Source organism: Haliotis rufescens, unplaced genomic scaffold (assembly GCF_023055435.1).
Source record: "Haliotis rufescens isolate VD_foot unplaced genomic scaffold, xgHalRufe1.0.p SCAF_8, whole genome shotgun sequence".
Classification (NCBI taxonomy): Eukaryota; Metazoa; Mollusca; class Gastropoda; order Lepetellida; family Haliotidae; genus Haliotis; species Haliotis rufescens.
The window spans coordinates 38,146,889-38,161,777 of record NW_025964372.1 but is presented as its reverse complement, the minus strand read 5'-3'; positions in this window follow the sequence as shown (position 1 = coordinate 38,161,777).

Sequence of the window (14,889 nt, the reverse complement as noted above, 5' to 3'; positions counted from 1 at the left end):
CGAGTAGGACGGACACCTGGGACCTAGATCTTTGTTACACTACACGAGTAGGACGGACACCTGGAACCTAGATCGTTGTTACACTACACGAGTAGGACGGAAACCTCGGGCCTAGATCTTTGTTACAACACACGAGTAGGACGGACACCTGGAACCTAGATCGTTGTTACACTACACGAGTAGGACGGACACATGGAACCTAGATCTTTGTTACACTACACGAGTAGGACGGACACCTGGAACCTAGATCGTTGTTACACTACACGAGTAGGACGGACACATGGAACCTAGATCGTTTTTACACTACACGAGTAGGACGGACACATGGAACCTAGATCGTTGTTACACTACACGAGTAGGACGGACACCTGGGACCTAGATCGTTGTTACACTACACGAGTAGGACGGATGCCTGGGACCTAGATCGTTGTTACACTACACGAGTAGGACGGACACCTGGGAACTCGATAGGTGTTACGCTTCAAGAGTGATTGCAGGGACGGAGGATAGGAACTCATAACGTGAAAAAGACAAGCACAGCGGTCGTCATCTACATCCCGAAGCGGCTGTAAAATCTAGAAAACACACCACGACCAAATGACCACGAAGCAGGGCAGTCTCTATTTTGCGCGATACGTTGGCTGAAGATTGTTGAACGTTCGCTTCATATCGCTCACTGCGCATGATATGTTTAGGCAATGTTGCTGTGTCTTTTTCTTATGATATTCATCGCGGCCGTGTCTATTGCTAATAAAGGGGCCTTTACACGGGATGGCGACCTTTGTGCCTCCCGTGTGCGACCATAGAATTTGCCAGGTCGTCGATGGAGGCTCAAAGGAGGCAGAATGGTTGCCTAGGTCGTTCCAAGGTGGTTCACAGGAGGTTCACACATCGCCATGGACGCCATGGTCGCCGTGAATTTTTGAACATGTTCAAAACAGTCGCACAAAGGTCGCCGAGGAGGTTGGTTGCTCAAAGGTGGCTCAAAGGAGGCACAAGGGAGTCACAAGCATTGCCGTTGTTGCAGAATGAAGGCACAGTGGTCGCCCAATGGTCGCCAGGTAATAGATGCGTTCTGCTGAAATGTTGTCCCGTAAATCTGGGCGATGCTTCTGCCTCCCTTGTGCCTTCTTTGGGCGACCAACACGGTGCATTGAACGATGAGTATGGCGATCGCCGTGCCTCCATTCGGCGACCACGGCAACACTTGAGACACCACGGCAATGCTTCTGCATCTTTTCTGCCTCCTTTGAGCTACCTGTAGTGCCTCCTCAGCCTGCCTGTAGATAGAGGGTTTGTACCTGCAGTGTTTCATTGTGGTTGCATGCGTTGAACAACTCGAGCAGTTACTGCTGAACAACTGCTGGAGCAGTTACATAGAAACATGATTTTCTGGGTTTAGGCGACCATTGAGCGTCCTGGCCAGTTTTTGATCGCTCGAAGGTGGCACAAAGGTCGCAGCCCTGTGTAATGGGGGCCTTATGTTATTCATCACAGTTGTGTATGAATTGGAGGCAACAGGCTGAGAGGGGTTAGTTAGGTTTGGAGGTTCGGATTCGGAGCAAGTTGTTTCAACCTCGATTTCAATATAATATTATCCATTCTATCGTGATTAATAGCCTGGAAACATTCACCACTGTAGGCTCGTTTCGGAAGTGAGGTCCACATCTCCATGTCTCCAATAATTAACTTAGCACAGAATTTGGCTCGCTCATGCAAGTAATTTGGTTGGTCGGCTACTTATTATGGTGAATGGTGAATATTATCATAATATAATGGAGATTTAATGCCCTGGATGCTCGAGGATGTTGCTTGTCGTGTTATTATCCTTTCCTGTGGAAGGCGTTTTCTTTGGAAGACGTCGGTTTATTATTTTCCACTGCCTTAGTGTAGAAAGGTATTTACACCTGGTAATATATTTCTGTTGTAGTTCAGTACAGACGATCTTCAGATCAGGACCAGATGATTCAGAGCTTGGCGGTTCTTCCAGTACTATCCCAGTGATTACACTATCGATTGGCGCATCAGAGTTCAAGGATGGGTAATAAAAAAAACCATTAAGCAAAAATTGAACTATTAATACTTCATTGTCAAATTATGAAGACAATGAAGACAGCGCGTGGTATACTTCTTGGAAACAGTTTCTTGTTCCTCTATGTGTTGGATAATGAATCTACCCAGGTGGGGAATGGTGATCTCATATCAGAGCTGTGTAAGTATTTCACCTACTCTTCACCCAGAATTGACAGACTTATACTATACCATTCCCGGGTTCGTCTTTCCAGCATTTTTACACATTACGCACACGCGTGGGTGATATGTATTCACTGTGGTACGGCTGTAGTTAAGCTCATACTTGATGTGCTGGGCTGGCCCAGTGGTCTAACGTCAATTCACTGCTCAGAGTTGAGCCTAGACTAACATCTAGTCTCTGTAATGAACATATCGTACAGAATAAAATAGTTGTTATATTATCTTAATAATAATTTGATAAAAAGGAGCCAAAAGACTCTCTTCATTTTCAGACACTGAAATCTAGACTTGCCAATCATTATAGACTTGCATGGGCTGTATTAGATATATTTGTATCAGGGTATGTATGAGCGGCTAAGTTGATCCCTTACACCACTGAAAGTGTGGGGTTTGTGCTGGGATTGGAATCCCAGGTTTGTCACATCACACCCGTTGGCGTTGTTCTCCAAAGTTGTAAACGCTCACAACTTGCTTCACTTTATGCTTACTTCCAGCATGAACACCCTGGCCACACTGTGCATTCTAGTTCGCCAGATGGATAGCATCGTAAACATCACTAAACTGTGTGTATGGTTTCACTCGCTTGCTTCACAATATTCGATTGATGGCAGCCAAAAGTGTTGCTCAATGTGTAAAAGCTGGAACTAGAAAGCGACATATAAGAATAAATCATGATCCTAAATTCTAAGATATGTAGCCTCTTGTACTCGAATGCTCTAACTTGAATTACAAGACAAACATTTTGTGTTTTCCGATTTGCAGGTGTTACTGAGTATTTGATACCTGGGACTATGGCGTGGTCACTATACAATGGATGACGGCATATTCTTCGTTTTCCAGCTTGAATACCAAGTGTATGGATACAAAATAATTAAATAATTAAAGTTGCTCAGACAAATATTGATACATTTAATTTCCTAAATTCTAAGATATGTAGCCTCTTGTACTCGAATCCTCTAACTTGAATTACAAGACAAACATTTTGTGTTTTCCGATTTGCAGGTGTTATTGAGTATTTGATACCTTGGACTATGGCGTTGTCACTATACAATGGATGACGGCATATGCTTCGTTTACCAGCTTGAATACCAAGTTTATGGATACAAAATAATTAAATAATTAAAGTTGCTCAGACAAATATTGATACATTTAATACATGATTATTACAATCATCCATTTCACCAAGCCAAATGCAAACGTTTCAGATTTCTTATTATAAATATAACACTCTCATACAAAAGGTATGGTGGACACATTATTAGCAGCGGAGTTTCTGCTCACCTCAAGTGCGAGAACCACTTTAAATATAGCGCCCATCCTACCATGCATTCATCGCGTTCTCACAAAGAAAAGATAATGTGAGACAATTTGAACATTTATTATCAGAGACTATGCTTTTTCAGTTAATGACTGCATCACAAGAGGGATGACTTCAACTTTTCAACAGTCAACTTTCCCTTCATGTCGAGCAATATTCCAGCAGCTCCAGTATATACATTGGACAAATTTAGGTGAGGTGAGGTGAGGTGAGGTGAGGTGAGGTGAAATTGGGTTTAACGTCGCGTCCAAGATTATTGCACTTATATAGCGACGTGCATGCACGTGTATGTGTGTGTGTGGTTGCTTGTACTAGTCCGGACTGATGCCGATTTATAGTGCTAGCTCACTGAGATACCATGCCGCAGTTTAACATGAATACCCCACTCAGACACAGTATACTGACTCCGAGCCGACCAGTCCTTGTTTTAGCCCCTTAATGCCGAGCGCCAGACAGGGTAACAACAAGTACAATCTTTTAACGTCTTTTTGTATGACGCGGCCCGGGATCGAACCCTGGACCTTCCGCTCTCCGGGCGGACGCTCTACCACAAGGACAAATTTAGGTACGATCAAGCATGAAGATTTCGAAGAGCGGCTCTAACGTTGTTTGATCAGGATTCTTCACAAAAGCCGTTTGATCAGGGTTACAGCATTCAAGGCCTCAGTAAACCTTTCACAAAAGGTTAACATGTAGAGGACATTTCCAAATTTGACACGTCAGTGACAAAAATGATGTTCCATGCAATTCCCTATTTTGATTTGTATCATATGTTCCCGTGAATTTCCGGTGAACAGTTGACTTGCCTTTGCATGTGTTTGTGATGTGTGCCGCCGGTGGGACAGGATACGCTCACCTCTACAAAAACACCTGGTACCATCATCACTATTTGATAGTGATGCATGAACATTATCTTGTCAGAATCGAACCATCGACTCTTTATTGGCAGATGTTTCTTATGACAATTGAGAGTGTTTTGTCGCTTTTAGTTACGTCTATGTCACTATATCTCGTTGTTGTTACAATGTTGTTACAATGCAATGCTTGTGACAAACAGATATTTAGACTCATTAAAACAAATATCCAGTCTCGCTACAAACTTTAACAAGCAATTAGCTTGTGATTGACAATATCTCAACATGTCACTTTGCTGTCGCCGACAGCAAATTAGAGACCGACCATTGATATTCTGGGGGTTGGGGTTGTGGGGTTGTGGGGCTGTGGGGTTGTGGGGTTGTGGGGTTGTGGGGTTGGGGTGGTGTTTTTTGTTTTACAATGCAATGCTTGTGACAAAAAGATGTTCAGACTCATTTAAACAAATATCTAGTCAATTAGCTTGAGATTAACAACGTGTAATCTATGAAGTATTTAATAGTTATTGTGCTGTGCGTGAGTGAGTTTGGTTTAACGCCGCTTTTAACACTATTCAAGTTATAACACGGCGTGTCAGCTTAATTAATGTGGGAGGAAAGCCCGAACTGATGCAGGTCTCAGACGTTTACCACTTCGGTGAAACCCACGATATGGTGCTGACAAACCTAGAAACATAATCGGGATTCGAACCCACAATCATAGGTTTCTGGTGTACCCACGGGACGCAACTCTGCACAGCGAATCGCGGCGCCTTAGACGACTGGGCCACCCGCGTGTCCCCTTCTTTCTCGTATACAATCCGCCCCCGAGTGTGCTGTGACTGTCTTGTGACTGTCCATTGAGCGTACTGTAAAACCCTTGTTAAGATCAGGGTTACAGTTGATCTTCTGCAACACGTGCTTGTCGTAAGAGGCGACAAAATGGATCGGGTATCTTGGCACGGTGACTTGGCTGGTGTTTGTCATCCCATCCCTATAGCGTAGTTTGATGCTTATAATTTCAGTTCAGGCGGCGAACGGGATCGTGTGGTCAGGCTCGGTGAAATGGTTGATGGATATCACCGTATCCCTATTGCGTAGATCGATGGTCATAATATCAATTCCTTTTTTATCTGGTCCAGATTCTATTTTTACAGTCACATTGCTGAAATACTGCTGAGTACGACGTTAAACAACATAAATGATTATAACCTTAAAGCTAGATCTATGTAGAGGCAGGTACGACAATCCCAAACCTAGGCAACTAGTATTCTTCTACCCCCGCCATATAAAGGATATAAAGAAAGAAGTGACATTTCAACTTTAGTACAAGAAATAATAAACGAATACTCGTAAACATTCATACATGAAAATCACATAAGAAGGAGGATGTGTTAGTTCTAGTTGCAATTAACAAGAAATCGAAAGTAATGTTCATGAAATTATAGCTCACGAATAGAGTCGTGGGATCGACTTAAAAAATACAATTGAGAAAGTTGCATTGACTCAACACCAGGATTGCAGTAACCTTGAGATTATTTATTCAAGGAGCAATCAAATTAGCGCTTGTTTGGCGTAACTATAACGTAAGAGATACCGTTGACCCAACGTCTGAGTGCTAGCTGTGCTACCACAGACATAACACAATTACATTTTTGGATGTTTGTTAATAAATATTTGATGTGCCGTTGAGTTTACGAATTAGAACATGACTATAGAGATAAAACACGTTAGACAACAGCTATGAGTACCTATTCCAGCGGACATCATTCAGTATCCAACATATGCTTCTCATGTACGGATACTTGACATATGTATGACTAAATTATGAGGTCCAGTTCGATGGAGTGAGTGAGGATTTACGTGGTAGTAATGATGAATAGTACAATCATTTAAAAATGGCGTGCATATAATCCAGTGCAGAGCAGAGGAGTGCTTGTCCGACAAGGTCATGACATAATGAAACGCACTCAGACATGTGTCACATTGTTATAAAACAATCTGGAGTTTGGTTATGTTTCCTTACAATCTCATGGATATCATCCTGAGACACATTTCCTCCTAAACAAGGTAAATATGACTTGACTTGGATCGAGAATTAAAAACATCATTGCGGGTAATCGACGTACATGTAACCGGATAACTTTTGGGCAGGTGGATCACCACTGACGATAAAGCAATTGATCCTGTTGACAGCCACCCGTCAAAACCATCCTTCCAGAACACGTCAGCCGTGTCCTCGCCGAAGGAGGTGTCTGTTGGTTTCAGCTGCCCTGTTGGATTACACTCAGGAGGGTTGGAAAACCAGAAGTCAGACTGTGTCAGACCAGCTGCCCCGGAGTGGTCCACATCTGGGGTACTGAAGGATTCGAATCCCGTTTCGCCCCGATTATGTTTCTAGGTTTGTCAGCACCATACCCGTGCTCATGGGTTTCACCGAAGTGGTAAACGTCTGAGACCTGCATCACTTCAGGCTTTGCTCCAACATAAAGCTGACACGCGATATAACTGGAATACTGTTAAAAGCGGCGTTAAACCCAACTCACTCACGCACTCATAAGTACCCTATTAATCAGTAATCATCAGATTATGTCACGTCGCCAACTTTGTGTGTGTAATATACCAGATAGGATACACATATAAGGTACTGGAGAGGTTTGGAAGACAAAGTAGACAATTTGTGGATAACAACTTCTTTATATATAGAGATTACTACACTCGTGCCTGTTAGATACCATTTATCTTACAACGAGTTGTTTCAAAACGTATCTAAAGAGCGAGAGCCAGGTTCATCCAACGCCATGTGTAACATCGCGGCGTAATACTTGCGGGTTGGGCATAGTAATTTCCGGAGGCCTGCGATGAGCGCTACCCGCGAGGGCCAAGCTTGCTTAATGACACGCTGGTTGACCTCCTTTGGTGTACCCTGAGGGGGATCAAAGTCATTTCGCCTTTTGATGACTCGTTATGTGTTTATCCTCTCGAGTCGCGCTTTCTGTTTGTCCTATTGCAGTCAGTGATTTTGGTTCGCCCAACCTGCAGGGTTATGCAAAATATCATCCCCCTGTAATTTCATGAATAAAGCCGTGGCCATACTCCACACTTAACTTTACATAATCTTTTGGTTATTTATTCATCTAGTATGCTCTACATTGACATTATCTTGAACTTATATGTAGGCGCCATAAGCTGCAGCTGTTGGTTTATTGCTCGATCTGCCGGGGAAATTTCACCATGAAAAGCTGAGGTCATCTCTGTCGTCATAAAGCTTGGTACATGAAGAGTCTCCACGTTAATCAAATCACGCCTTCCCATTATGATTAGTAAATATGTTGAAGGAAGCGCGAGGGTGGTGGGATCTGTTGTCTGACTGATTATTTGTGCGAGTGTGTCAATAAAGGAGGGGTACAGCATTAGTATTTGTGGCTTTGACTTTATTGCGAGCGTTCAATTCTGAACTCCAGATTTTCTTAAGGCTACATTTGTACTTTGTCCGAAGTGTTTCCTTGACATGGGCATTCTAGTTCCCTAACCTGCCTCCTTAAGTACGTATAGGCCTGACCTTCACGAGATGGTCAATATAACTCCTCCCCCAGGTAAACTGACTGATCCTCTTCTACCTTTCAACATTTCAGATGAAAAATGTAGCATTTGTCGAGTCCAAGGGACATGCCAATAACATTTGAAAAGGCCTCGACAATGAGAATCTGTGTTTAGGGTGGTTTTTCCATTCCATTTGACCCCGGGTGGAATAGAATGTGTCCTCAGCATCCCATTGCTGGTCGTAAGAGGCGACCGAATTGGGCAACCCGTTTGCCGTGGGTTGCGCCCCCGTGTCGATGGAGGAGGGGAGGGCACTGGTACCTGGAACTGTGTTCCTTTGCCCACACACTACTTTGACTCAACTTCACCTGACGGGTGGTAGAATGGGCCCGGTTCTATCAATCGGATGGTCACACCTGGCCCTGTGCGTAACAATTCTAATTCTTACATTTGTACATACGTGTATTTTACTTTTCACAGATGTATCTTTGGTATGTAAAACACAATTATTGAAATAATATATTGCCTAGAGTCCTATGCCAGAAAGCGGTGGCTCATGGGCCAATCTGGTAATGCTGACGCCCCACACATATTTGCACACCATCCATAATTATTCAAAACGTCAATGCGGGAGAATAACTTGTCTCGATTGTCCACCGAATCAGACTCCATTAGCAAAATACAGAATATCTTTGAAAATGAAATGTCAACTTTCTGGAGAACCATCATTATTGAGCTTTGATCACGTGCTTACAGTCCGACTATATGTAGCAGCAGTGCCGCGAACGTACATCACCAGCACGAACTGAGAGAAAGTACGTCAAACGATAGTATTTACAGCGCTGAATCCAAGGTCACTGCTAAATATGAACGCTTGCAGTCACCTGACTGTCGATTTTTTTCACCCGGATTGTAACTGGTGGTCAAAAGTCAACGATGATGTTTATCGCTAAGCAAATGGTCCAGTGATGGGGTGTTTGCTAGTTAGATAACTGACTGGTCAAGCTGAGCTTCAAGCTGGCGCCGTGAGTCGATCCACCACGTGGCGCTGATTGAAATCAGAAAAAGTGCGGCCTGTAAAGTGCACAACTCCCGATCTTTAAGGTATAACGGTGTGATATTGTTGTATTTTCAATAAAACAGCACAACATACGGTTTCTCCTACGTCCCGAAAAGCGATCCCAGGAAGTTTCCAAATATTAATCTCAAACAGAAGTATAGGAAAGTAAACAAGTTACAATTCTTGCTGATTGAAGTTGAAGTTTTTTTCTAATCTGTCGGCGTTTGGCATGAATACCCCACTTGGACACAGTATACTGCTCCGGGCCGACCAGTCATTATATTACCCCCTTAATGTTGAGAGCGAAGCATGGTAACAACAAGCACCATTTTATGACGAACTTCAAGTATCGATTGTCAACAACGGTACCATAGAAACAATCCTTATTCTAAACCACTGACGGGAACCACCAAAGTAAGATCTTTAATTTTTAAATCTGCTTTCATCCAATATTTCTTGAAAACATTCGATAAATATGACTGTTAAGTAGCATTAACGAAGCTGCTTTCAGTGGTGTCTCCACGCACCACATGGCATCCTCCAAAAGATATCATTACACAAGATGTATCATTGCCTGTGGGTCCATCGATTCTCTTTTGTCAACTGGTAATTGCTGTGTTTCGGAGTAAATGACAATCAATACTTTGTGTATTGTTTTTTTTTATATTCAAACAACTGCGGTTGTGACTTGTTATTGAGCACGACAAAATAAGCCCATCAAATAATTATTCGTGTCTGTTTCTCCAGAACCGCTGTCTGTAGAGAGCTGGGATGAGATGCGTTTTGTTTTTGTTTGATTTGAGGGTGTACCGACATGCTACATGTATGCTCGTTTCCATGATTAAAGCAGGTAGAGTTAATCAAGCAGGAAGCAATACTGAGTAGGTTCAGAACCTGCCACGAGTCTATTGAAGAGACCATGGTGCAAACCAAGAACACAAGTAGTATGTTGTTTGCCTAGTCGAAGCAATAGTAGTTCTACATCTTCAATTCAAAGTTTGCAAAGGATCCCCACTTTGAAAGGTAATGCGTCAAATTGTGTGCATCTGTTGAAATAGCCAAAGACAATATTATGTGAAGGCATGTTTAATGAACAAAAGTCCGTTCTCAAGTGCCACACAATCACAGCAAAGAACACGTGACCAATAATCAATGAGATTACACTGACAGAAATAGTTTGTACAGTTTCATGACTTAGTGAATTGCACTATCCCCTTACACTTACAATTTAGTAGACTTTACTAATCAGTAAGTATTTTGTTTACTCGGTAGCTTATCGTCACTAAGAAGAGTGAGTGAGTGAGTGAGTATGGTTTTACGCCGCTTTTAGCAATATTCCAGCAATATCACGGCGGGGGACACCAGAAATGGGCTTCACACATTGTACCCATGTCGGGAATCGAACCCGGGTCTTCGGCGTGACGAGCGAACGCTTTAACCACTAGGCTACCCGACCGCCCTTCACTAAGAAGACGATTGAGTGGTAAGCAGATAAACTTTCATTGTCAGCTAACTGTCTGAGAGAAATACTTTTAGGAACTTAACAAGAACACATTAATGAATACAAACATTTTTATACCTCCGTGGAATTCGAAACACCAACATCTTGAGTTGTAGTCCGTCGCGCTACCAACTGGGCTACGGAGACTGTTGTCCTCAAGGGTGTCAATTTACCTAGACACCATTAGCTTGGCTAATTTGTAGATTTTTTTGCTAATATTGTAGCACCTTCGTTGTAACTCATTTCACATCTCATCCATATTTGACTAATAGCCTGATGAAATGCACTTTATTAAACATGTTTACAATTCTAAACCTGTTTTAAAATGTTTCAATTCTATTCATGTTGATAGGTGTTTAAATTCTGTACAAGGTTGCATTATGGTGATGTTGTGCTTAGGTTATGTTTAGTACATCAGGCGATAGCTCTTTTCATGTGTTTAGACCATTAACACGCCAAATGTGCCTACTGTTTAGGATTGAAATACATTACTAAACGTGTCTTTTATGTGTTTACATTCTTAACACACTGTTTAACAGTGTGGTTTAAGAAGTGCATTATACTAAGTTAGTGATATTTACTAATAATCTTCAGCATCTTCGTGCACTAGTCCTTTCTCTGGTGGCATCTGACCAACCCTGAAACGTCAAAACATCACAAATTCATTGCCCAGACGACCAACAGAAAGATATCACAGTCCGTTAGCGTTGTCTCATGCTCCGAGTATAAGTATAGTGATAAGAGGGTTGCAAGGCAATATTGGTCCACTCTTCAGTAAGACCATTCCCGAGTTCCTGTACATGACTGCTGTTATTGTCCCCCGCCGCGCGAAAGCGCGGAGCGGGGGACATAGTATTCACGACCGTCCGTACGAACGTCCGTACGTCCCACCTGTTTGTTGCCGCGATATCTCAAGAGCTAAACCCTGAATCGTCTTCATATTTGGAACTATGGTGTATATACAGACTCCGCAGACACCAGTCGGTTTTGGTGACCTTGACCCCATTTTTAAGGTCACAGCAGGCAAATCTGCTTTTGGAGTTGGAAAACGGTGTTGCCGCAATATCTCAAGAACTAATCGCTGGATTGTCTTCATATTTGGAACTATGGTGTTTATACAGACACCGCAGACACCAGTCGGTTTTGGTGACCTTGACCCCATTTTCAAGGTCACAGCAGGCAAATCTGCTTTTGGAGTTGGAAAACGGTGTTGCCGCAATATCTCAAGAACTTATCGCTGGATTGTCTTCATATTTGGTACTATGGTGTATATACAGACACCGCAGACACCAGTCGGTTTTGGTGTCCTTGATCCAATTTCAAGGTCACAGCAGGCAAATCTGCTTTTGGAGTTGGAAAACGGTGTTGCCGCAATATCTCAAGAACTAATCGCTGGATTGTCTTCATATTTGGTACTATGGTGTATATACAGACTCCGCAGACACCAGTCGATTTTGGTGACCTTAACTTAATTTTCAAGGTAACAGCAGGGAAATCTTTTATTCGAGATGGAAAACAGTGTTGCTGCGATATCTCAAGAACTAATTTCTGGATTCCTTCATGTTTGATGATATTGGCATTTGGAGTTGGAAAACGGGTGTTGCCTCGATTTATCCAAAATTTACGACAAATAGTTCCATGGAGGTATCTAACACAGAACATAATATTATTCCAAAGGAATAAAATATTAGGAAAAAAACAACACATATCGCATAAGGCGTCGGGGGACATTTCGTCACTTTGTGACAAATACTTGTTATTCTTGATCCAACAACTTTTGAACAAAAGTCATATATCACATTCAACTGCAGACAAGGACAACACTTAGTGCAAATCTAGTTAAGATGTAATAAGTATCGTATTAATAATTTAGGCACTGACATAGGATGTTTGGAGCGTAGGAACTGAGAGAATCACCAGTGGTCTCAAGATTCACTTTCTGGATACGACTGGACGTCTGGGGAGACGTATTCACGATCGTCATACGAGCGTCAACGTGTGGCAATATGAGGGGGTGTCCTCGAGGGGTTGACCATCTCGTAAAGCAACAGACTTAGGTTTACATCTTGGCAAGTGTCATACATCTCAAACTTCCATGCATATTGATACTGATTGTATGTTTTTCCAGATTGTCGCACGTAGCAGGGGAATCGATGGAAAATGCATTTAATTAATAAATCGACAACGCCAGAACATAATCAGTCGGTAATATCTGCAGGAACAGAATCCATTGGTGTAAAAGGTAAAATAGTGATGAAAATTAAATATATGAATCACTGAAAATCAGTAATGAGACCAGGACTGCTCGGAAAAGGGTAAGCATGTCCTCTACCGGTAGCATTTGCCATACACAAGTTGCATAAAACGACGCACCCAGTAATAATCCTGCCATACCACGTCGCAAAGTAAAAGAGTCAAAGACAATTACCACGGACCTGCTAAATAAAAGCGACAAAACACTTTCCATTTTCAGAAGAATCAAGAGTCAAGTGTACGATTCCGATTATAATATGAGCATGTGTTTATGAATCACTATCAACTAGTGTGGATACCAGGGGTTCGCAAAAAAGGCGAGCGCATCCTGCCCAACCTGTGATACCCATCACACACACATGCAAAGGCACGTTAATTGTTCAGCTGAAACAGTCGGGAACATATTGTCAAAATAAGTCAAAATAGGGAATAGGATGGGACATAATTTTGGTTTCTAATGCATCAAAAAAGGAAATGTTCCCCTCATATCTACAATGAAACCTTTTGAAAACTTTACTGAGGCCTTGAATGTTGTTACCTTGATAAGACAATTTCTGAGCAAGAGTCGTATGCTGCTCCTTCCAATATTGGTAGAAAGAGCATGCTTGAACGAAATATAATGAGATAATCGATTTAGGTTTCCGGATTTCAATAGTAGTAACTTAGATTTCTGAAGCACAAACACATGCTTTTCGTCCTACAGATAAAATGCTAATAGTTGTTTTGGTTTAACTTATTGTCTATTTTATCATACAGACACAGCATTCTAACAGTATTGATCCTACAAGTGTGTCTCAGAGCGAGCGTGTCATGCTGCACTCAATACAACTGATTCAAATGGGGATTTATTTACATTAATTGACTGGTGTCTTTGTTAATATCAATTGCTTTTGCTGTTGTCGAGGTGTACATATGTCTTTAACAATTGTAAAGATTGCATTGTATCACTGGTTTTATTATTGAACAAATATTGATCGTGCAATGTCAACAAAAGCACCAAGAAGACACCATGCTCTATGTTTGATTTTGCAATTTAGATCGTCGTTATCTACATGAACTGTTGTTATTTACTGGAGGCATTAAGCTAAATGTACTGATTTTTTTCTCTACTTCAAACGTTCACAACAATCTGTCACAAATGAAAGTAAATATCATCTGAAGTTTACTGAGAAATCTATAAATGAAATACTGGAGTTCCTGTGAGAAATTGGGGCTTGTGACATTTAGGCCCATTATACTCCCCTCCTTACTGATCTATTTCTTTATGCATACGCGTCAGCATTTCTGCTCGGATTGGAAAAAGATTGGAGCTTGGTCAAGCAGTTTTTACTTACTCATCAGGTATATCGATGATCTGATATCGTTTAATAATGGTCAAATATCCTATTTCATTCCCCTGATTTACCCACCTGAGCTAGAAAGAAACCAGTGAAGTCGCCTTATCTGTTTCATAGTTATGTCTGTGCATAAATGGTGACAAATGAGTTGTCTATCAAAACGGTATGACAAGAGAGATGACATTTCTATCGTAGTTCGTTTCGGAAATGACGTTTCAATCTCAATGTCCACAATCAATAATTTTGCACTGATATTCTCTTCATCATGCGAGGAATGTGATTGAACAGCTTTTTATAGTGGCGAATGAGACTAGATGTAACCAAATAGAATGACGATTTAATGCATTGAATACACGAGGATGTTGTTAGTTGTGTTATTATCCTTCCTATGACATGATGCAAGACATCGGTGTATTTATTTCCACTGCTAGTGTGGGGGTTATTTTCCCAGATTCTCTATGAGTATGATCCTTGGTTTGTCACCATCACACCCGTTGTCGTTGGTTCGCCAAAGTCATAAACGCCTACAACTTCTTCACCTGGATGTGACATGTGAAGGTTGCCAACAATGTAAAAATTTTTTTTCTTTTATAAAGTGTTTAAATGTGTAGATTTAAAAGCTGGACCTGGAAAGCGACAGATTCTCACTGTTCATAAATTCTAAGATATGTAGCCTCTTGTACTCCAAGTTACTAACATGAATTATTACACAAGCCATTTGTGTTTTCCGATTTGCAGGTGTTATTGAGTGCTTCATGCCTGGAACTACGGCG